Source organism: Cryptomeria japonica, chromosome 3 (assembly GCF_030272615.1).
Source record: "Cryptomeria japonica chromosome 3, Sugi_1.0, whole genome shotgun sequence".
Lineage (NCBI taxonomy): Eukaryota > Viridiplantae > Streptophyta > Pinopsida > Cupressales > Cupressaceae > Cryptomeria > Cryptomeria japonica.
Window position 1 is genome coordinate 739,840,154 of NC_081407.1, and position 23,347 is coordinate 739,863,500.

Genomic DNA, 23,347 nt, shown 5'->3' on the forward strand with positions numbered 1-23,347 from the left:
TTAAAAGAGACGAAAATAAGAGAAATAAGAACACCCCAGGGTCAAGTTACCTTGGTAGAATGATAGTAAAAAGAGTTTAGAGCACTGGGGTAGTGAAAGCTGCTAGCACTGTGCTAGAGACTGCAAAGTTTAGTGTTGCAATAGCAGAAAGGGAGGCTAAGGAAAAGGCAAATCTCTAGGTTAAGCTGGAGATAGTTTTAAAAGCCTATAATAGTGCCAAGGAAGAGGTAAGGGGTAAAGACAACATCATTGCCAAGCTACAAAGCCAGTTGGCAGGACAATACCATCAAGGTGAGTCTTCAACACTGATGATCTCCTCTTCTCCTACAAGACCTCCAGCTACTAGCCCCATTATTGAGTTCCCACCATCTTTAGCACCTTTTGGCTCTCAATTGATTGAGATCACTCCCCATGAGTTGGAGAGTTTAAAGCAGGCTCAGGCCCTATATGCAAAGAAATATGAAGAGAGAGTAAAGGCTACAATTTTAAGTTTTGTTGATACTATAGGGTCTTCACTAATGTATAACAAAATGAGCAAGATTTTGGAAATGTGGAATGAATTAAATGGGGACAAGGCTGTATTAGTGCCTATTTTTGATAAATGGAGACCTAGAGAGTAGGATATAGAATTGATTTGTGTATCCTATGATGAGGTAGGGGCTGACCCCATTATAAAATCTACAAATGATATGACAAAGAATTTAGTAAAAGTGGCAGAAGGAGTAGATAATGCAGATAGAAAGATCAACTTGTACAAGAAAGAGTACACTGATCAAGTTTTTGAATTACTCCTAGGAGGTTTTGTCAGCCCAAACCAATTAAAGGACAAACAAATATGGCTTAAGGAGTTGGAAGCCAAATTGTCACTTAGAATAAAAGGAATTGTTAAATCAGAGGATGCCTCCATATTTGTTAAAACAATTGAAGAGATCGAGAAAATTAGATCTCATTATGGTTTCCTGAATTCAAAAGTCAATAAAATGAGGAATTCTTGGAAAAGATTAGCCAAGATAAAAGCAAAAGTAATTAACTTCTCATGGCCCACTGATGAGGTGTATCAGGAATGGACAAACAAATATGCAGTGCTTGATGTGGAGTAGTTAGAAGATGTTGCAACAGAGCAACAAGAAGAAGAAGCTGTGGATGTTGAAAAAGACTTGTAACCGCATTTGTAAAAGATTTTGTAACTTCTTCTTGAAAAGTAATGATTGTAACAAACTCTCCTAGGAAAGTCCAAAGCTTTGTATGCATCCATATTGTTATAAATGGATACCAAGACTAGTAGAGAGGGGATCACAAGGAATTGTAAGAAAACGTTGCAGAACTTAATATGAGCCTTTTTCTAGTTTTGATGGAGAATATTCAAATGTTTTTGTAATACTTTCAGAAGAAATATCAATACATAGACCATTGGTTTTGAGTTTAAACTTTGTGTTGTCTTCAAGTATGTTTGCAAATGTTTACTATTTCATTCTGAGTAATCTAGGGTTATTCCTTTTGAATATGGGTTACAAGGCATTTTTTCAGTAAATATGTTTCTTATCTTTTCTCTTCAGGAGGGGAATTAAATATGCAGGAATCATTTTTACCAGTAAATTCTTTGTGGGATACTTTGAATTTTGATGAACACCGTTTAGTTTGGTATGAATAAATTCTTATATGTGTCAGGCATGTATAGGGATCTGCAGAAGCCAAACTGATAGGATTGTGGAGATATTTGATTGTGGAAGTATTGTTTGAACTTAGATGACTCTGTGACCTTGGATAAGGCACTAGTGTAGATCAAGGTTGTCTATTACAAATCTTGTAGGTCAATACTGAACATGAGTATAAGTTTCATTCCTTTGTTTTAGTTAGTTTTAAGGTGATAAGATCCACTAGTTTTTGGACTAGTTTGCAATGGATTTGTCTTTTAAAAGTGTGAATTCAGTTCACAAAGGTATACCCACTTGAACTTTAGATAAGTTCGAAGTGTAGAAGGTTAATCAAACCTTGTCATATGTTGTCTTGAAAGTTTCCTTCTCTTTGATCTCTCTTCTGCATACAGAGTTATCATATCATTATAAGGGTTTTAAAGTGAATTAGATTTTGACAACAACATGGTGGAGATGACAAGATGAGTCATGAGTTTGCTGATGAGATGAAGACAAAATTTGAGATGTCACTCATAGGGGAGATTAAGTTCTTTATTGGATTGCAGATCCAACAAATGAAAGATGGAATCTTTATCACTCAGTCCAAATATGTCAAAGAGGTGTTGAAAACCTTTGGCATGGAAGATAGCAAGCCAGTTGGTACACCGATGGTGACCGGTTGCAAATTATCAATAGAGGATGATTCTGCATTGGTTGATGAGAAGGAATACTGATCAATGATTGGTAAGTTGCATTATGTAGTGCATAGCAGACCGGATATTGCACATGTAGTTGGCATTACTGCAAGGTTCCAGAAAAGTCCAAGAGAATCCCACTTGGTTGTAGTCAAGTGGATTCTTAGGTGTCTGAAGGGAATAATTGACTATGGATTGTGGTACCCATACAACAATGATTTCAACCTGAAAGTATTCACAGATGCTGATTGGGCAGGTAATGTGGATGACCGGAAAAGCACAACTGGTGGTGCATTCTTTCTCGGTGGTAGACTAGTCTCCTGGATGAGTAAGAAGCAGAGTTGTATCTCCCAGTCTACAGCGGAAGCGGAGTACATTGCAGCTTTCATGAACTACACTCAGACAATATGGATGAAGCATTTATTAGATGGCTTCAAAATTCCTGTATCTGAATCCGTAAGTATATTCTGTGATAACACAAGTGCTATCAATATTTCAAAGAATCTGGTTTTACATTCTAGAACCAAGCATTTTGAGCTTAAGTATCATTTCTTGAGGGAAAAGGTTCAGAATAAAGAGATTGCACTGGAACATGTTTCCAATAAGGAGCAGTTAGTAGACATATTCACCAAGCCTCTCCCAAAGGCTACATTTGTGTATTTAAGAGGTGAATTGGGGGTACTGCCCCTTCAAGAGGTGAACTAAAAGTATTTGTTCCACATCAGTCAGGTATTGCATAGTCAAATTTTTTGTTGATTGATGTGTTGAAGGATGCTACTCCTCAGGGGGAGCAGCATAATGGAATAGGGATGCTTGTGCCTCCACTTGATGCTACTCCTCAGGGGGAGCAGCATAATGGAATAGGGATGCTTGTGCCTCCACTTTGGCATTGTTGTCAAAGGGGGAGAAGAAGTGAAATGAAGAAGATATCTATAGAAATTGGGGGAGAAGATGTGAAGCAGAGAGATATCTTTGTATATTGCCATCAATGCCAAAGGGGGAGATTGTTGGCATTATGTGAACCAGTATGAGGACATAATGATATTGTATGTTGTCATTGATGTCAATATGTGATATGAAGTGAACCAACATATGTGAGAAGAGAGAACCGGCATATGTGTGAACTGGTATATATGCCAAAGTGAAGTGGTATATTTGTTCATGGTGAACTGGCATGTTGTTATGAGAACTGGTACATGGAACCCTTGTGTGACTATCGGTTGGTAGTGTTAGGGTATTCGGTTGAAGCACCTCAAGCCTGTGTGACTCTATCAGTGATCTTTGTGTGATGAGTTAGCATGGTAACGGAGAACAGATTGTGTTGCCATGTAAGCCCTATGCACGTGAAGGATCTTGCATGAAGAAGACTATCCCTATCTACCTCGAGAATGTGCGAAGTTTGCAAATGATGATAACACGTGATGGGTTATCAGCCACCATGAAATCGGTTGAAAATGGACGATGGAGGAAGTCTTGAGATTGGATCAAGAACTGTTGCATTTAATGTAGTATGCTCAATGGTTAGGATTGAACCGTTTGAATTGCTTAACCTAACAGGTTTAGGGTTTAGGGTTTATGCTTCTGACCTATCAGTTTCCTATTAAGTCGATGTTGTGTTTCTTTCTAAAGTTGTTGGCAAAAGTTGTGTGTGTATCCAAGAGAAAGGATACATGATTCTTTCTAGAACAGAGGAGAGAAGTGATACCTGCAGAGTGTAAGTGCAGAAGGTGAAGAGGAGCTTAAGAGGATCTGCATTGGCATTGAGTGCTATCATCAAATCATTGTTATACCTGTTGATCTTTAACCACTTCAACAATTGTGAAATCCCTTAACAGGGTAGCTTTAACTGGATTGCTATAAATCCTTTAACAGGGTAACTTGAAGCTATTGAGTCAGTGAAATTCTTTAGCTATTGAGTTCTTGAAATCCTTTAACAAGGTTTAACCCTTAACCAGGTATTCTAGCCATCCCTTAATCCAAGTGATCCCTAACAAGATCAGTTCCTAGCAGAACCTATTGTAATGTCTTTAATAAGACAAGGTTCCTAACAGAGTGGACTTCTAAAGAGTTCAAAAACAAGCTTGTGGGTATTTATCCCCACTGTGGTTTTTCCTAGTTGGGTTTCCACATGAAAAATATGTGTGTCATGTGTGATGCTTTTATCTTGTGATGTCTTGTTATTGTCTGTCGAGCATGTGATGGTTCTGTGTTTTATGCTTGTCAATAAAACATGTTGAACTAGTTGTTATTATGTTTTGATGATAGATTACCTATTCATGCATAAGGGTGAAATGGTAGTGTTGTTTTGAGTTGAGTGGAAAGCTAAGTGATCAACCGGTTAATGCTTGTCTCTATCACTCTTAGCTTTACCGATTTCTCTCTGTTTCAAACCGGTATCATTGTTTACCAGCTATTTGAAGTATTTGTTGTCAAACTGGTTGAAGACTATTTTTTTGTCTGTACTGATTCACCCCCCGCTCTCAGTACCAGTTTGGTACTATTCATTCATCATTGATTTATCAATCATATGACTGGAGATAAAAGGAAGTTTTTTATCTTTGCAAGAATTTGATGGTAGACTAATTAGATTTGGAGATGACAAAGCATGCATGATCGGAGGAAGAGGAACTATATGATTGGTTGGTAAGAATAATATTGATAATGTTTATTATGTTGAAGGTTTAAGGCATAATCTCTTGAGTGTAGGACAGTTAGTGGATAAGGGATTTAAATTACAATTCACGGATGGAAAATACAAAATCATTAACAAATCTTGTTTGGAGATTGCTACCGGTACACAAACTAAAGGTAACATATTTCATTTGAACTCCAGTGAGAAGACATGTTTGATTGCACAAATTGATGAGAGTTGGCTATGACATAAGAGGTTGTGTCATGTGAATTTTCATTGCATTGTAAAGATGAGTTCAACTAAGGTTGTTAGATATATACCTAAGATTGTGAAGCCCTATAATCTGGTATGTAAAGAATGTCAATTGGGAAAGCAGGTCAGATTTTCTTTTAAGAGAATTCAAGATAAATCTAATGATGTTCTTGATCTAATTCATACTAATTTATGTGGTTGTACTAGAATAAAGAGTTTTCAGGGTGATAAATATTTTATGCTAATCATTGATGACTATTCTAGAATGATGTGGGTTACTTTTCTGAGGGAGAAATCTGAAGCTTTAGAAAAATTTAAAATCTTTAAAGCTAAAGTTGAGATAGAGACATGGTTAAAGACTAAATGCTCAAGGTTAGATCAAGGTGGTAAATTCACATCCAGTGAATTTAACAGTTATTGTGAGAAGCACGGGACAAGGAGACAGCTGTCTTCCCCCCAGACACCTCAACAAAATGATGTTGTGGAAAGAAAGAACATAAATATCTTGGATGCAACTAGAAATATGATGATAGAAGTAAAACTACATCATATCTATTGGAGAGAAGTTGTGAGCATGGCGGTATACACATTCAACAAAGTTCATATCAAAGGATACATCAGTAAGTGATGCAGGAGCACCGATCTAGCTCTTACCAATTGAGAAGTTTTTAGTAAAATTTCTTGAGAGCTTGGCATTTCTTTATGTTGGAGTGTTTAGCATTATGGTTTTGGATTTATTCTCTTGTGTTCATGTTCGTTGTTGTGTTTGAGTTTCATAGAATTTTTCCTTGTTTCCGATAAGATGTGGAGTCTGGTATTGTTCTGGTTGTTGTGTTCTTTTAGTTAGCCTGGCTGTATGTTGAGAAAAGATGATTTTGGGTTGTGGTTGATCTCCATGACTTGCAAATCATTTAAGTTGTTGCTTTGGTCCTTGGTCGATATTCCCAGAGGTCTGTGAATCATTTGGAGACTGTTCTTAGCGATTTGAGCCATGTTATTGTTGCACGTTTCCTGAATTGGTTGGTCTCTGGGCCAACTTGATTAAGTTGTAATTATTTGTGGGCAGTATATATATGGAGGTTTGTGAATCATTTGAATATAGAAGTCACAAAAGAGAAGTTAGAAGATTGAAGACAAAGCATTGATATTGAGGGAAGATGTAGAACCAACAAGATTCTGATCCGGTAGGACTGAGGCCGGAAGGCTGAGGTTTGGATTAGGATAGAACTGGTAGGCTATTATTAGAGGCTGATTTGTTATGAGGATGATATGTGGATATTGTAATTACATTGTAATGATTGTTTATATCCTAGACTATGATCTAGCATGTGGCATGCATAATTTTCCAAATTATAATAAGATTCATTCACATTGTTTACCGATTATGTCTTCTGTGTTATTACTGGTTGTTCTTTTCTGTTGTTTTTTAACTCCATGTTACTAGTTACCAGTATGCTTTGTATGATTTATGTGTTTAGCTGCAAGGTTGGGTTTTCCTTCATAGGATTTCCCTGCCTTGATTGCATCAGTAAGACACCTTATGAGTTATGGTTTGTTCATACACCTTCATTTAAATATTTTAGAATCTTTGGTAGTAAATGCTATATCAAAAGAGATGATTCCATTGGAAAGTTTGATCCTAGATGTGATGAAGGGATATTTCTTGGTTATTCTAATGAAAGCAAAACATATAGATGTTATAACAATAGATTGTAGAGAATTGTGGAGAGTGCTAATGTCAAGGTGGATGAGTTGTACAAAGGTCAAATAAGAACTTATGAGAGAGAACCAAAAGTGGAGATGATCATAATTGAACCGATAGCACTTGTACCAGAGCAAAATGTTGAACCAGTTACTCCGGCACTATCAAAAAATTCAACAATGACTGAAGATCAGAGCAGGGAAACATAAAGTCAAAATACTCGATGGTATATAAAGCTAAATCATTCAGAAGATCATATCATTGGAGACAAGAACAAAGGAGTAATGACAAGAAGAAGGTTGGCAACTAATGAGGTATGTTTAATTTCTCCAGTTGAACCGACATCAATTATTGAAGCTTGTAAAGATTAATGTTGGATGAAAGCTATGGAAGAGGAATTAGATCATATTGAAAAGAACAACACATGGACTTTAGTTCCCCGACCTAAAAATAAGAATGTTATTATAACTAAATGGGATTTTAGGAACAAATTGAATGAGGATGGACAAGTTGTGAGGAATAAGACTAGATTGGTATGTAAAGGATATTCTTTGAAGGAAGAAATTTATTATGATGACTTTTTCTCTGGTAGCTATGATTGAAGCTATGAGATTATTTCTTGCTTATGCTTCCCATAAGAGATACAAGGTTTATCAGATGGATGTTAAATGTGCATTTTTGAATGGAGATCTTGAAGAGAAAGTTTATATTGATAAACCTGAAGCTTTTTCACTTTCAGATGATAAAAACATGGTTTGCAGGTTAAGGAAAGCATTATATGGATTGAAACAAGCCCTTAGAGCTTGGTATGCTAGATTGGAGAAATATCTTTTGAATCTTGGTTTCACTAAAAGTAATGCTGACAGTAACTTATATTATAAGATCACTGATGATGACATATTGATTGTTGAAGTATTTGTTGATGCTATCATTTTTGGAGGTGACGATAAATTATGTATGGAATTCTCTGAAAATATGAAGAGTGAATTTGCGATGTCTATTATTGGGGAGATGAATTTTTTCTTAGGTTTGCAGATTACTCAGAATGATAAAGATATTTTCATTTGTCAAACTAAGTATGCTACAGAGTTGTTGAAGAAATTTGGTATGGAAAATTCTAAACTGGTTGGTACCCCTATGGTTACAAGTGAGAAATTGACAAAGAAATATGTATCAACTTCAGTAAATCCTACAAGGTAAAAATCTATGATTGGAGGTTTATTATATCTAAATCAGACTAGATAGGATATAATGAACGTTGTTTGTGTTGTATCAATATCAGAGTGATCCTAGAGAAAATCATGAGTGTGCAGTGAAAAGGATTTTCAGGTATTTGCAAGGATGGTTCGTGGTATCCTAAAGATGATGACTTTACACTCTGTGCATATATAGATGTTGATTGGGCTAGAGATGTTGATGATCGTAAGAGAACATCCGGTGGAGCTTTCTTTCTTGGAAATAAACTTGTTTCATGGATCGTCAAGAAAAAATCATGTACATCTTTATCTACTGCTGAAGTTGAGTATGTTGTTGTTGTTACTAACTCTACACAATTGTTATGGATGAAGAAAATGTTGAAGGATATAAGGGTTGATTGCAATGAACAAGTAGTTATTCATTGTGATAAATCTATTGCTATTGATATATCAAAGAATCCAGTATTTCATTCTAAGACTAAGCACATTTCTGTCAAGTATATTTTTCTGAAGGAGAAGGTGGAAGAAAATTAAGTTAGACTAGTTTATGTAAACACTAAAGAGCATATTACAAATATCTTCACTAAACCTTTTCCTAAGGAATCATTTGAGTACTACAGAGACATATCGGGAGTTTATGCCCCTCCGGTAGAGACTTAAGTGATGTTGATTGACATAAGTCTAGTATGCATTTATCAGTGCTATCATTCATTTTGAATTGATGTGTTGATGGTACTACTCAAAGGGAGTAGTCAACTGTGTGATTCAAAGGTTTTATGATTTTTCTTTTATGTTTATGTCATATTTTTGGCATTGATGTCAAAGGGGGAGATATATATGTAAAAAATAGAGCTTTACAGTGATATCATTCTCAGGAGGAGTTTGGTTTTTGGTTTAGAACTTTGTTGTCATATCATCTTGGAGAGTTTAATGGATGTCTTCCACTCAGGGAGACTTGTTTGGCATTTTCTTGGCACTTGGATTTTTTTCACATCTAGTGTTGTCATCAATACCAAAGAGGGAGATTGTTGACAATCTAGAAGAAATTGATTATGTGTTTCATTGACATTTTGGCATTGATGTCAACACTAGCTATTTTGTTGTCTATCGACTTCTGGTAGAGTGGTTGGATTATGGTAATTGATCTGGAAACCATCTATGTTATTCTCCGATTTGGTTCGGCTTGTGGTATTGGTTATTCATGTGTTCTTGATGCATATCACATTCAGTTGGTTCAGAATTTGATGATCTGGATGCTAGCATTTGTTCTAGTAAGCCTTTTGGTCACTGGTAAGGGTTTGACAGGTAGTGCTTTGATGAAGATCTTTTGATGAATCCGATAAGTGGTGTTGGTTATCATGTTCATGTTCTAGTTGATCGGTAGTATTTCATTTGGCTTATGGTGACCTATTATAGGTTTGGTCTTATTCTACTAGGTTATAGACCGGTTTATGTAACGTGTTAGTTGATGCTCCTGATGTGTCACCGATTGGATTTATTATTTGGATTATGTTGTTTCGGTCTTAGGCTGAATTGGTTTATCATTGGTTTATGGGATTATGTAATAGATCAATTTAATTATCTTTTAGGTAGCTAACCTAATTTCTTAGGTCCTGAGTTGGTATAAATATGATATAAGATCTCTTTGTAGATAATAACTAAGGAGAGGGATATAGGATTATCTGTGTGCAAATAATATTGTAATCATATGCAGAGGTTTTGGTCAATCATAGGTGATTGAATTGGGTTTGACCTCTGGTATTGACCTTAACCAAAAGTATACTCAGGCATAGGAGATGCTATTCTTGTAGTTCACTCATCTTTCTATATTGTAGTTTGGATTTATTTGTAGTTAGTGAGGATCCTTTTGTGATGAGCAATGTGTCTTCCTGCATGTGCAAGCCCCTCTTATTCTAATCACATACTTGTTGCAGAAGTATTATCTAATTGTGAGTAGGCTTCCCATCATTGTTTTTCCTTTTATCGGGTTTTCCACGTATAAATCTTGGTGTTATGTGTTATGGATGGTTGGTTAAATATTCTGTAATTTATGTTTATGCTTAACTGCTACATTTGCTATTCCGGTATTTGGTTTATGCATTCTGGTAGAAGGTTTTGTGAGCTTAAAGTTTTATAATCTGTTGACAACTGATTCACCCCCCTCTCAATTGTCCATCGGTTATCCTAACAATGTATACATACATACATACATACATACATACATACATACATACATATATATATATGTATATATATACATATATGTATACATATACATGTATATATATATACATGTATATGTATATTTATACATATATGTATATATATATAGATATATACATGTACATATACATATATACATATAGATGTATATATGTATACATGTATATATAATAAATATATATATGTATGTGTATATACACACACATATATATGTATATATATATAATATATATATATATATACATATATGTATGTATATATGTATACATATATGTATACATATATGTATCTATATATGTGTATGTATCTATTTATATATATACATACATATATGTGTATATATATATATATATATATATATGTCACAAATAAGCTAAAATTAAAGAACACAAGCGAAAGAAAACTAACAAAGATAAAAATATCAATCAAGAAAGATAGGAGATAAATAAAATAGCACAAGAAATGAAAAACCTCTAAGTAAATAAAAAGAATGAGTAATACAAAAAGAATAGAGAGAAAGACACACCAGGAAAGGTAAAAATAAGAATTGAAGACCCTATAAAGGAGAAAAACTAGAGAAATAAAACAAAAAAGGTGGATAAAAACTCTAGACCCAAAATATAAAGAGGAAGAGGAACTAAACCTAGACACTAGGAAGAAGTAAAAAGAAGAAGCAAAAAAAGAAAAGAGAGAAGAGGAAAGGGGCGGCGAGGTTTGGACAAGGACACAAAAAAATAAAGGAACAAAATAAATAAGAAGCTAGAAATAGATGGAAGGAAAACAAGAAAGAAAAAAAGAGAGGATCCCTAGGGGGAGAGATGGGGGAAAGGTGGGGAAAGATGAATTAGTCAAGAGAAACAAAGGGGGAAGAGGGAGAAGAGGAAATAAAACCAAGAATAGAAAGGGGGAGTGAGGTCATGAAGGGGGACAATGATGGCTCTCGAGGATGGAGAGTAATGGATGCCACTAGAGACTAATGTTCAAACCCTCATCTCAATTAAGATTGGAAGGATGATTAATGATTTCGATAGCCTCCTTAAGTTTCTTTCTAAATAAGTTGTCTTCCTTAAACAAGATTGGAGTGTCCTCTAGACAAATATGGTTATTGGTTGTTAAGGAGTGCTCAACTAAAGCTGATTTAAAAACATGTTTGTTCTTGATATCAACACCATGCTCTTTGATTCCGGTGATGAAGGATCGACTTTTTTCATGTACGGGGGGGTGCCGCATGAGAAAATGACCTTGTAGACTCCAAACTCTAAAAATACATCCTTGGAGTCTTTTTAGAGGGGGGACATGCTTCTTCATGGTAGAAAAGAATTTGAAAGCACAATAAGACTTTTATGGAGAAGAATTTTTGCAATATTGCAGGAAATTCCTTCAACATAAAGGACACAATCAGTAGCAATGATGGTTAGGAGGGTGAGGGATTGGTGATAGAATGGAAATAGGACTTGGCTTGGTGGAAAGCTCTAGTGATTTGTTTATTAGAGTATCCATTCCACATAAAGACTTGATGAAAATGGGTGAGCTCTTGTTTTAATTTTTTATCATAATAAATCCAATGGGCTCTTTAGGAAAGGGTTTTGAGGATCCCAACTTTTTGGCTAGAATGGTGATGCAAAGAGGAATGAAGATATAAATTAGTATGGGTAACTTTGTGGAACACCCAATGGTCGAGGGAGGCATCAAGTTTTTTAAGGAGTAAGACAACAAGGGAAGGTAATTGGTTGTTGGATTCAAGCTCTTTGGTGAAGGTGATACAAGGAGAAATCATATTGAGGTGAGTATGAAAGTATTCTAACTTATCTATACCATTAGGCCAACAAACGTTGGTGTCATCCATGTACAACTTCCACCACTTGAGTGGGAAAGAATACAAGGTCATTTCCTCAAAATGTTCCATATATAAGTTGGCTATAAAAAGGGAAAAAGGGAAACTCCATCAAGCTATCTCATAATCCCCAAAAGGGTGTAGCTCCAAGATGAAGTCCCAAGTTCATAGACAACCATTTCCTTAAATTCCTAAATTTCATAGAATCCAAAATTATTGGATAATAATATACTAAGCTACAATCAGAGCACTTCATCGAGTTGTCTCATGACCCTTAAAACAATATAATTGTCAATTATAGTCTCATGAACTCATTGGATAATAATTAATAAATTATTTTTACCAAATCCCTTACATATCTTAAGAAAAAAAATATCATAATATATGCATTCTTCAAATTTATAAACATAAAAAAATAAAAGTAAAAAGAAAGTAAAAGCATATTCTTCTGATACAAAACATTATCTCAAAAGGAGAAGCTAACTTGAGATGATAGAAATTCGTCCATCCTCTAGCACCACTAAAGTCTAGTAACATACAGAAAATTAGTAACCAATTTGTCTTGGTAACATGATCAATTTAATTTTCTTGTTTATTACATGAACATTTAAAGAAGGGTAGGAATTTATGAAATAATAATAAAATTTTCTTCTTTGTCATTGGTCGAGCACACAATTTCACAAAAAATAGTACATGCCTATTTAGATAAAGAAGGGTAGGAATTTATGAAACAATAATAAAATTAGTTAGAATATCTCTTAGGATTCCCAAAATACCCATTTTAATAAAATTCCTTGTAAATACAACATAGTTTATTGCACGAGTTCAAATAAGACCAATGCAAGCCAAGTTAGTTTCTAAATTAAGTGATTCATGTCCATCACATGAGTTAGTGATAAAAATCAAACTTTGCAACTCGTGAAAGTAGACCATAGGCACACAAATTTTTTATTAATGAAGAGATAATGTAGTAGTTCAAACAATGTGATCTAAATAGGTTGTTGCATGATCCACCACCTCAGCATCATAATGTGATAAAATACTTGTTAATGCTGGAATTTCTTCCATTTTAGAATCAATGGTAAGTAAACATACACAAAATTAGTAATATCACATGAGACATAAAACTAGTGAAAGAGAAAGTGAAAATATGGAAAATGTGTATCGAATACCTATCAACCAAAATGATGAAATATAGATAACCCTTTTAATTCAAATACCCTACCAACATGCACAAAAAGAAATCAACATTAAATCTATCTTGCAACTCCTCCAAATAAAATGATATAATCTCACATAAAATATGCATCCAAACATAATGATAATATGATTAGTGCAAATTCATTCATTTTTCATTCAATGATCTCCATAGAGATAAATAAATTTTATATTTTAGGCTTGTTCATTGTCTTCTCATAACAAATCAAAATCTATTTATCTTTATTTTAGAATTTCTAAACCCTTCAAAATTTTCATAGTCATTCAATATCTTCTATTTGGATTTTTTTTATATAATCACAAAAATGAAATAAAAAGATAACTTCTAGGAACCCATCTACTATATAGGACCAAATAATGTGATTTTTCTCTTCTATCCCTCACATAGATATATTGAAAACTGTAATTTTTGTGTAATACTCTCCATAAAAATTATGCAAGATTAATTGAAATCTAGTTGAATAATTTTAGTGGCAACAAGGGAATCTTTTTTATTAATCTTCTATCATAGTCACCCACATAATGTGAACCCTTCACCATCATATGCATTCCTCTTGACATGGCTATCTTATTAAATCTTTCATTAAATGACTCCATAATATGCTAATGACTTTGATACCAAATGAAGAGAAAAGTACAATTTTTCATTATATTTATTTTTGCATAGTAAATCATTTAAATAAGAGGTAACACAGTTATAACTATGACACATTGTACCAAATAGTGTAATATAATAGCTATTCCCATATTAAATCCATTCAATTGATGTTGTCTACTAGGCAATTCTGTTAAGCCTTAGATAAATGGTTTAATGGAATACATAATTCATATAATTTCTAAATGGAATACTGAATTCTCTAAACTTTTCCTCTATTTGTACTCCCCCACTCACACAAGGTATAAATATAATCTACTATAGATCAAGATAAATGAGCTACTACACCCTTAATATTAGATTATGTATAGGGTTATGATTAGATAGATTGTGGCAACCTTAACTCTTAATTACGTCATATTATCATTATTATAATTTTATTTATTTAGTCATCTTAGGGATTATATGTGATTATCTAATTTGGTCTAAGTGATATTGTAGGCATAAGTAGGATATATAGGAGGAAGTGAGTCTTATTTGAACATCATATTAGAAATTGTGCTCTCATTTGAGATAATTGGAGGTTTTTCAACTTAAAGTAGCATATCATTCTCTATTATTATAAATATTTATAAAATATTTCATATCATGTTACTCTCCCATGCAAGTTATTTCATTACAAATGCTATCAAAAGTATGATCTTAACAACATAAAGGTGTTGGAAAAATAGGTGTTGTACACCTTGCTTAATAATGTTGTAATTGTAATGTTTATTTATTACATGTGGTTTCCTATGGACTTGTAATGTATTATTTATTTATTTGATGTTTCACATGGATGTGTAACATGTAGAGATTATTTGGGAATATTCTCAGGCCCACTTGATGAGTTGTATTATAACATTGGGATATTATTTGCATTTATTTAATATTGGGGAAAATATTTAAAAAGAGAAAACTTAGTACTCAATATTAATTGTGTGGTCAAGGGATAGGTAAGCACATGGATTTGTGGCACATAGTTTTACTTTACCACTAGTTATTTTATGTGAGCTTTTGTCTATATAAGCAAGCACATGTTTAGTGGTTAAGGTAGGCTGGTGGTTTTGGGTTGTCATTGTATTGAGTCCTTTCGAGGTTTGCATTTGTGAAGCATCATATGGGATCTGTGGATTCATGCTTGGACACATGGGAATACATTGGAGGACTTGATGATTCAGAGGTATTCATTGGAACTCTATGTTGCTTTATGGTTGAATAATATAATGGAGTATGGATGCTTTTAGAGGTTGAGTTTTTCCCTCATGAGGGTTTTCCCAGGATATATCTTGTGTTATCTTGTGGCTTGTCTATTTTGATCTTTGTAATATGGTGATTCTGTAAGCTTGTATGCATGCTTTTCTCTTATGGGTTATGTAGGAAATGAATTATTAGAATGCAGGTTTAAAGAATTATTTTCTAACAAAATGAAAGCACATATCTCTCAAAATTTGGTGTTTTTAATTTTTGAAAGCGGTTTTGAAGAATCTATTGAAGCATCCACACTCCAAATTTCAAAGAAATTTGAAAAAAAATATGGGATTTATTATAGAATTATCTTTTTTTTTCTAAATTTATTTAGGTTAACAAAATCTTGGTGAGAATATTTTGGATTTTTGTAAGGTTTTTCAAGAGTTCATTGATATGCCTATAGGGCATATTTTAGAGTAATTATAGAAACAATAAGTGATTTACTATAGAATTAAGGTTTTTGACAAATTTAATCTCAAGGATACAAATCAACTAATTTATGATAGATTTTCCTAAGTGTGATCTATGCCTTGCTAGGTTTTAGTAAAAATTTTAGATGCTATCACTTTATTTATACTATTTCTTGTAAAAAAAAAATCCATCATTATGGGGCCTACAACAAAAGGCAAAAAGAATGTCACCGTACCTGAGAAATATTTGGATAAGGATGATGTAGAAATTGTGGATATTACCCATAATTAGAAATTTAATAAGGTAAAGAGATAAATTTTAACATTGAAGAATTAAACAAAAGATGAAATTTTATTAGTGAGGAAGGACATATAGAGGGAGATGAATGAATTAAAAACAATTTTATTCATGGTATGAAATATAAGGGGGGAGAATTAGATCATCTAATGGAAGATTTAATTCTTTTATTGGACATGTTTTTTCGGGTTTGACATAGATCTCAAGAATGAACAACTCTTAAGTAATCCTATGCTTAGAAAATTTATAGTAAAGGTTATGAGAAAGTTCTATGGAAAGGATCCAATCAATTGACTCTACCAAATCAGGTATTTATTTATTATTCACCATGTTCTAAGTCAATAAATGTGTTTATGGCATCATTATACTTTGAACTAGACCAATTTATTTTGGTATCATTAGTTATGTGATGTGAAGAGAAAAATGGGTTGTGTTGTAACATGGTCCAATTTTCAAGAGGAAATTGCTACCAATTATGGAGATAATTTTATGGATAGATACTTTTACCAACTCACTAAATTAAATAAAATAGGTGTTATCCAAGATTATACTCATTGATTTCATACCCTTTGATTAAGAGTGGATAATATTATAGAAGAAAATTAAAAAAATAAAAAATTGGGAGGTTTAAAGGGCCACACAAAGTATGAGATACATTTGTGCCAACCACAATCCTTGTTACAAGTGATACTTATGATAAGATAAGTTGCATGAAATGTTTTGGCCACTAGATGATAAAGGATGATAAATATGAGATAAAGGAGCTATCCTCCACAATTGTGCCCTCAACCTACAAAGTTCACTCCACAAAACATTTGGAAGAAGATAACAAAACTATTATGTTTTAATTGTGATAGCAAACATAGTTAAGAATATAAATATAGTGAAAATAAACATTCTATATTGAAGCTTTGAGTGAGGAAGAAGATGGGGGATTAATATTATAGGCTAATAGGGAGTTAGATAAGGAATCCCAAGATCCCCAACTAGTAATTTCTTATCATACATTCTTAGATTTTAGCATCCCTCAAACTCTCAAGGTAGTGGGTTTTTCAATAGAGTGAGTAATAGAATCAATAGAATCTAACTTAATACTTATAATTTCATTAACAAGAACCTGGTTGGTCATATAAAATATTTTACATACCCAGATATAGAGTTTAAGGTGCTAATTACAAATTGTAGTACTATTATTTGTTCTAGGAAGTGACATAATATTAAATTATCCATGGAAGTTTATCTTGATTACTTGATTATTTTTATCTCCATGATTGTATAATATATTATTTTTGGAGTACAATGGCTAGAGGCTATGAAGTAGGAGCTGCATCATCAGCCTCTAGAAGAGGGGTGATGAAAAACTTTGGGGAATGCAAAGCCTACTAAAAAAAAAGCAAATTTGTAAACAAAGAAGTTCAAGGAGCTAATTTACTACAATGAAACTCAAAAATAGGGCCTCTCTTAAAATTACACTTAGGTAGCTAAAGTGAGGGCTTCACACCACCTATAGTAGTTTTGAGGAGCCCATGAAAGATACAATGGAGATGCAAATAAGAAATGGGAAGAAATGACAACTCCACACTAGACATCACCTATGCATGAAGCATTAACATTATGGGTTCTAAAAATGGAGGTACATCAAGAAGAGAGCCAATTAGAGGTAGATCTAAGGAGGAAGAAATGAACACTTACATCAATTTAAGGTGAGGCTCATCAACTAACCCCAAATTAGCTAGAAGTATCATAAAATATGGAGTAGAAACAAATGCAAATACAATAGGAATAAAAAAAATTGGATAACACACATAAGTAGGAGTGGAAACATAAATGAAAGGCTCACCTTCAATATTTAAAGAAACCTCACTCATGATCCATTGTCCATCGATGATGATAACACTCATATTCTAGTTGGACCTGATGTGGATATGCTTCAGGAGAAGAATATTGAGAGGACCCCATAACATTGTTGGCATGATTGGCATACCTAATGCAGATGAAGAATGATGACTAAACTGGTAAAGAACTATTTGTGATGAAATTGTGATGAAGAGATTGAGATTTCATGATTGGATGACTTTGATCAATTATTTGTGTTGTCATTGATGGCAACTGGTGTTTACTATGTTTAACAAGAAACTGGGAATCAAGACCTTAACTAGTAAATGATGAAATGTTTTGATTAGATCTTGTGATTGGTGATGATTAAAGTGTTGTGGTTTGGAATGTGAGTTTGTATCATTTTAATATGTATTTGACTAGAATTGCATCATGTTTTCATTATCAAAAATCATGTTTATGATTTCTGTTGTATTTTTGCTAGGGTTTAAGGACTGGTAAAGAATTCGCTTAACCGGTAACGATTTTTGGTTTGGTGGTGATCTACATTAAGTTCAAATGTTATAGGTGACATGGCACAAAGCTCAGATTGAGGTGTGGTGATCATTCAATGGTGGTAATTGATTCGTAATTGATTGCTATGATCTATTTGATGATCTATAATGAGATGTAAAGATCTGTGATGGTCTATGTTGTAGTCTTTGGGTTTTGTAGCCAACTAAGTTGTAAAGGTTATTTAGGTCAGTACGGTTGATGTTTGTTGTGTCGGTGGTTTTTTAGAAGAGTGTGAGAGATCTGCTAGAGTGTAGTAGATTTGGAGTAGAATTGGATATGATCAAGCAAGCAGTTAAGTGCTATACCCCATTCATTCACCATTGTTCCCTAATAGTTGCAGCAGTCAAAATCCCTTAATCAGGTAGGTCCTAACAAACCTTACATTGTAAATCTCTTAATCGGGTAGCTCAACATCTGAGTGTTAAATCCTCTTCCTAACAGGTTTTTTGGTATTATGGATGACTCTATTATGTGTTGCATTGGTTTTGTCATTGATTTCAACACTTATCTTATTCGAAGTCTACAATATTGATTTGGCACTCTAGTTATATTGGTTTATTGTTGAGCCAACACATTATATTCACTGGCATGGTTAGTGGCTTATGCACTGTCATTGGTATATGTTCACCGATAGGATATATGGTTCACCAAAAGTTGATGATAGCTTGTTATCATCTGGAGATCATTTGGTTATGTCGAAGACATGGATTGGATGTTTTTCTTATTGGACTAATCGGGTTCACATATTTGCCTTTATTGGTAGATAAGTCTAGGTTATGGACCAGTACATGATATCTATTCTAGATCAGCACAACACATTTTGGAAATAGTTTTTTGATTGGATAATGTGTAAATGTATTGAGCTGACATATTGTATCACATCAAGACTTATTTTGTAATTGATTTAATTATAATATCTTTAGTGAGCTGACCTCATGTTATGGTCATAGGTTTTGTATAAATGATTCTAAGATCTTATTGAAGATCAGATATTATGAGTGTGTTTGAATATTGAAGAGCGAAAATAAGCAGATCCTTGTGCGAATCACATAGATATTATCTGAAGGTTGAAGGAATGTTGTGAAAGTGTTTAGCACTCATAGTCTGAGCTTAAACTAGTACTGAATCTAGCATTGCAGATGCTATTTTGAAGTAGTACATTGTTATTAGATTTAACCATCCAATTGTAGTCAGTGTGACTCCTATTTTGTGATTGAGCAGTGAGCTCTAGGTGGTTGGCCTTTCTGCATGTGCGTACCCCATTTGTATACACTTACTATCTATAGTAGTATCATCTGATTGTGGGTAAGGCTTCCCACCATGCATTTTGCCTTATAGGGTTTCCATGTCAAAATATCTATGTCATGTGTTGTGGATGATGTTTTCCTTTCTGTTTCATGCATTAAGTTATACTGGTACTACTATAAAAGTTAATCTATTTTACCGACATTGAGTTTTCAGTTGGAATAATTTGTTTTGGGTTATAATTTATTGACAACTGGTTCACAATTGATTCACCCCCCCCCCTCTCAGTTGTCCTTCCTGGTTCCTAATAATTGGTATCATAGATAAATCCTATTTTTGCAGAAGCCTAATAGCTTAAGGAGATCTTATGGAAACAAATATTTTTAAGAAGGACAGTCTAAAACTTGATGGAACTAACTATGGTATATGGAAGATCAAAGTGGAAACACATTTGAACTGCATTGGAAAAGATATATGGGATGTTACAAAGAATGGCTATGTTGGTCCTACTCCAAATATCCCTCATCCATTGACATTGGCTAAAGACTTGGAGAATGATTGCAAAGAAAGAGAAGCACTTCTGAGCACATTATCAGATCAACAAATCATGGGACTATCAAACCGATCTAGTGCAAAAGCTATTTCGGATAAACTGGAAACATTGAATGAAGAAGATACCACTGTCAAGATTACAAAATTGGAATGTTACCGCATTAGGTATGAAAATTTAAAAATGGAAGAAGATGAAATAATTTCTGCATTTATGGAAAGAGTTAATGAATTTGTTTTAGGAATAAAATGTTGTGGAGTATCTTTAAGTGAAGATGAAATTGTTTCTAAATTTTTAAGAGCTTTTCTATCGACTTGCAAAATGAAAGTGACTGCTATTAATGAATTGAGAAAAATGCCTAATACATATATTTCTAGAGTTACCTTGGTTGGAAAAATTTTTGCATTTGAGCTTGAAGAGTTTGGTCATGTTGCTACAGTCAAAACTGATATAGCTTTCAAAACATCATCATCATCATCATCTGACAAAACTGATTGGAAAGCACTTTATGCAAAATAACTTGAAGATATGAGAAGAGAAAATGAAGAACTTGAAGCACTATTTGCAAGGAAGATGCCTAAAGGTCTAGTAGGAAGTAAGTATGAAGATAAAGCCCCTTTCAAATATTTTAATTGCAATAAAGTTGTTCATATGGCTTCTAGGTGTCCTGATAGACATGCAAGACTAAGAGAGGAAGCAAAAAGAACATATAAACTTAGCAAAAAGAACATATAAGCCTAACCTTGAATATCAGAGATACAAATTTAAGAAAAATAGAGATAAGTCATGTTACTATGCAGATGGTGTTATAGATGATTCAGATGAAGATCCAATAGATAGTGGATGGGCATTTGTTGCAATAAAAGAAGATTAATCAACACCTATTGTCAAACTGGTAGAGTAGGCATTAGCAACAAAAAATGAATAAAATGATGAATGGATCATTGATAGTGGATTCTCACATCATAGGACTGGTGATAAAAGCAAATTCTTATCATTACAGGAAATTCATGGATGTCTAGTAAGATTTGGAGATGACAAAGCTTGTTTAATTAAAAGAAGATGCACTATATCTTTGGATGGTAAGCACAATACTGACAATGTTTATTATGTAGAAGGTTTAAAGCATAATCTTTTAAGTGTTGGTCAGTTAGTGGAAAAAGGATTTCAATTACAATTCAAGAATGGAAAATGTAAAATCATGAACAAAATTGGATTGGACATTGCAACCAGTAATCAGACTAAAGGTAATATCTTTCATTTGAATACCACTGATAAGACATGTTTGATTTCACACATTGATGAAAGTTGGTTATGGCATAAAAGACTCTGTCATGTTAATTTTGATTGCATTGTAAAGATCAGTTCAACTAAGGCAGTAAGGGATTTACCTAAGATTGTGAAACCTCATAATTCGGTATTTAAGTAATGTCAAATGGGAAAGAAAGTTATAACAACATTTAAGAGAATTTATGAGAAATCTAATAATATTCTTGATTTAATTCATATTGATTTATGTGGTCCAGCAAGAACAAGAAGTCTTTAGGGAGATAGATACTTTATGCTAATAATTGATGATTATTCTAGAATGTGTTGGGTTACTTTTCTCAGGGAGAAATTAGAAGATTTTGGAAGATTCAAGATATACAAGGCAATGGTAGAGAATGAAACCAACAAGAAAATTAAATGTTTGAGATCTGATCAAGGAGGAGAATTTACATCTAGAGAATTTAATACATTATATAAGGAGAATGGAATCAAAAGACAACTATCAGCACCCTGGACACCCCAACAGAATGGAGTTGTGGAAAGGAAGAACAAAACTATTCTAGATGTAGCAAGAACCATGATGATGGAAGAAAATCTACCTCATGTATATTGGAGAGAAGTAGTGAATACAACAGTTTATACTTTCAACAGAGTTCACATCAAAAGTGAAACCGGTAAGACCCCTTATGAACTATGGTTTGGTCATACTCCTACTCTTAAGTATTTCAGAATATTTGGAAGAAAATGTTATATTAGGAGAGATGAGTACTTTGGCAAATTTGATCCTAGAAGTGATGAAGGAATATGTTTTGGTTATTCAACTAGAAGCAAGTCATATAGATGTTATTATAAAAGATTGCAACAAATCATTGAGAGTACTAATGTGAAGATAGATGAAAATTTTAGAGGAGAATCAAGATCTGTAGAATTGGCAGTTGAAATGATTATAAATGAACTGACACAGATTGCACTGGTATAAAGATCCAGTCACACAGGCATCATCAGAAAACTCAACTGTAACTGAAGAACAACAACATGTGAATAAACCCAGGTATGTAATATTGAATCATTTAGAGAATCGGATAATTGGAAACAAAAATCAAGGTGTTATGACAAAAGGAAGAATAGCAAATGAAGAGGTATGTTTAATTTCTCAAGTTGAACCAACATCTGTTATTGAAGCATGTCAAGATAAACATTGTATAAAAGCAATGGAAGATGAATTAGAACAGATTGAAAAGAATAATACTTGGACATTAGTTTCCCAGCCTAAAGACAAAAATGCAATTGGAACTAAATGGGTATTTAGAAATAAACTTAAAGAGGATGGTGAAGTAATCAGAAACATAGCATGATTAGTTTGTAAAGGTTATTCACAGAAAGAAGGAATTGATTATAATGAAACTTTTGGACCAGTAGCCAAAATTGAAGTAGTTAGACTATTTCTTGCATTTTTAGCTCATAAGAACTATAAAGTTTATCAGATGGATGTAAAATGTGCATTTTTGAATGGAGATTTTGAAGAAGAATTTTACATTGATCAACCTGATGGATTTTCTCTGACATATGATAAGGATATGGTTTGCAAGTTAAGGAAAGCTTTATATGGATTAAAGCAAGCTCCCAGAGCATGGTATGCTAGACTTGATAAATATCTTTTAAAGCTTGGATACACAAAAGGTAATGCTAATAGCAACTTGTACTACAAAATCACCAATGATGACATTTTGGTTATTGAAGTATTTGTAGATGATATCATTTTTGGAGGTGAAGAAGAGTTGTGTAAAGACTTTGCTAACAAGATGCAAGAAGAATTTGAAATGTCTATGATTGGAGAGATAAAAAAATTTCTAGGTTTGCAGATTTCTCAAATACATAAAGGTATATTCATATGTCAAACAAAGTACTTGAAG